Here is a 3,415-nt window from a genome sequence, read left to right on the forward strand (position 1 = left end):
TCCCCAAGGAACACCGAGGAGATATTAACACAAAGTAACTCACCCTCATTTATTATATTCTTCATTTAATACCGTGTTTACCCGAAAATAAGACCTAGCCTGACAATCAGCTCTAATGCGTCTTTTGGAGCAAAAATTAATATAAGGCCTGGTCTTATTTTACTATAAGACCAGGTCTTATATAATATAGTATAGTATAGTATAGTATAATATAATATCAGGTATAACATATAATATAATATAGTATAGTATAATACCTGGCCTTATATTATAAGATCTAGTCTTACATAATATAAGACCAGGTCTTATATTAATTTTTGCTCCAAAAGACACATTAGAGCTGATTGTCCAGCTATGTCTTATTTTCAGAGAAACATGGTAGATAAATAATATTTAAGGAAAAACAAGATATTATAGCTATCACACTAATAATTGTAATATACCAAGGTAGAGTGAAAAAACACTCCCTTTTTCCTGCAACACTTTATCAAAATCTGAATAGAGTGCTCAGGAATTTTTGCGTTTTATTATAATAAAGGATACTAAAATAAGTGCTGGTTTTAGAGTAGCAGCTAAAACCTTTAAGGACATTTTACTTTGTTTTGCCCTGTTCATAACCTAGTTGGCCACTTTTCTTGATTGGGATGAGGAGGAGGGAGCTTTTGTGTTATTTACTTTTTTAGCAGATAATTTTTTAATACACTTTATTTTTTAGAGCAGTTTTAGGTGAACAGGAAAGCTGAGAGGGAGGCACAGAGGTTTCCCATATACCCTCTGCCCCACACATGCATAGCCTCCTCCATTAGCAACATCCCTCACCAGGGGTACATTTGATGAACCTGCATTGACACATGATTAGCACCTAAAGTTCATGGTTTACCTCTGGCTTCACTCTTCGTGTTGTACATTCCACAGGTTTGAACAAATGTAGAATGACATGTGTCCACCATTATGGTATCATACAGAATAGTTTCACTGCGCTAAAAATCTGTTTGATAATTATTTTTAGCATGATTAAAACAACAGACAAGCTCTGAAGACAGCTCTAAAAATCATCAGCCTGAAAAAATTATATCTGGCTCATAAGATTTGGATGACTTCTGTTTGTATTCACTATTATTGTACTCTGTCGTCTGAGCTATCTGCACTTCTAATTGTAGTTTACCATATAGAGGCCAAGAATATCCACCTGAAGTAAACACATTCTGAGCTCACCTGAGGCAGTGGGGTGAAGCTGATTTCTATGACGATTACAAAGGGTGACAAGGAGACACCTTTCCATTAATACTATTTAAATATCCAGGCAAAACCCCTTTTTTTGCCCTGCTTTGGCCTATGGCTTAATTCTTTAGTACAATCTTTACTTCCTCTTAAGTTCCATTGTATCTGATTAAGCGAAAGGGAAAGTAAATCAGGAAAAGCCCAAAATACTTTGACAAATTTAGGTCATTGAATAGGCTTAAGGATTTTTTTCCTCCTCACTAGAGGACTGAATTCATTCATTGTTTGTTCATTTGTTCAATCAGGTAACAAGTATACATCAAAAGCCCATGTATTCAAGCCCTGCAAGACCCGGGGGGACGTAACAACGAGGAGGAGATCGTCTTTGACTGTGAGAAGAGAAACCCTTACCTCCTCTCCTGCCCCATGTTCTTTGTTTCCCCTGCTTTCCCAAAACACACGTTCTCAGGAATAAACCTATATATCTATTTAATTCCTTCAGCTCCACTTTATAATACTGGGGATAACATATAATTATGTTTTTAATGTCATTTTATGAGAATATGTCATTTTAATGAGATAATTTTATGGCATTGAACAACAGTAGTTTAAAAATGTTTTTGAGAGATCAAATCTTCCTTTACTAGCACATCTTCCTGGATTTTGTTACCACACCGTCAATTATAGTGAGTTCATAAATGAAGAATCAATTTTCTTTGTATCAGCAGGGCAATATGAGATGTGCCAGTCCTGTTAACCACTAATCACGACTGATTAGTATGTGGCTGAAATATGTCACTTTGATAGTATGGGACAAAATAGACAATGTCACATAGGGTATGAACTGGGATATTACCAAGACTTGAATTTGAATCCAGGCTCTATCACTTAGAAGCTGTGTGATGTAGGGCAAGCTATTTACCTTCTCTGAATCTTGGTTTCTATTCTGTAAAACAAACGATACTACCTGCCTCAAACGCATATGGTAGGAGTTAAAATGTAGGTCAACCCCAAGTTGTCCCAGGCCTCGCCAGCTTTGGGGCATGAAACAGATCTTCTTAAGGACAGAGATTAGGTTCCTAGGGCTGCCGTAACAAAATACCACAGGTTGAGTAGCTTCAACAATAGAAATTTATTTTCTTGGAGTTTTGGGGGCTGGAAGTCCAAGATCAAGGTGCTGGCAGGGTTGGTTTCCTCAGAGGCCTCTCTGCTTGGTTTGCAGATGGCTGTCCTCCCTCCTTGTTCCTGTGGCTGTCCCTCTATGCACGCATACCACTTGAGTCTCTTCCTCTTCTTGCAAGGCTGCCAGTCATGTTCGATTAGGACCCACTCTAACCGCCTCATTTTAACTTAATCACCTCTTTAAAGGTCTTATCTCCAAAATCTGAGGTACACTGGGAATTGGACTTCAACATATGAGTTTGGGGGATACAATGCAGCCCAAAAGAGGTAGTAACCCTGCATGCACTGTCTTGTATTCGTTTTTATAGTGCAGGACCTCAGCTCAGTATGAATCTCAGAAGGTATCCTGTGGGTACTCAGGGCTTTCAAGTTCTTCCACTCTTGCTCTGCCCAGGAAGCCACTGTGGGGGCTTCTCCAGCCTGCTCCTGCCTGAGCTCTCAGTGAGGACACAAACATCTGCACCCAACGTGTCTTGCCTAGTGCTGAGGATGTCCAGGTGGTGCCACCCCCTTTGCAGCCTGCACTGCCACACAGACAGGCCCATGCAGTGAGGAGACCACCACTCTCCCTGCTCTGTGTCACAGCCTGTCCCTGGGCCTCCAGCCAGGCTACTTATATCTCTGTGTCTCAGCGTCCCTCATGAAACAGCTGCTTCATCATCTGTCTGCAGCCTCTTGCCCTAGAGGGTTTGGACAGTATAGAACCAAATGCCATGCTCTGTTCCCTACCCTCATCACGCCACATCAGGCACCAAGGCACGCCACCCCTCCCACTGCAGGTTCAGCCCAAAAGCTCATTGACATTGACTTCTGGTGACCTCACTACTAGGTCATTCACTTGCTCAGGCAAATCTGAATCTCAATGCCAGTTTAGAGCAGGACTCCGTATATATAAACCTTTGTACTTTTCCAACACATTTCTTCAACAGATGACCTGCAGGAGACAATGCCATTAGATCCTGATACTGCTATCTTTGCCACTTGGCATGCTGTAGTGGGTAAGAAGGTGGAG

Source organism: Rhinolophus sinicus, chromosome 16 (genome assembly GCF_057876585.1).
Source record: "Rhinolophus sinicus isolate RSI-liver-muscle chromosome 16, RSI-T2T, whole genome shotgun sequence".
In the NCBI taxonomy this organism is placed as follows: domain Eukaryota; kingdom Metazoa; phylum Chordata; class Mammalia; order Chiroptera; family Rhinolophidae; genus Rhinolophus; species Rhinolophus sinicus.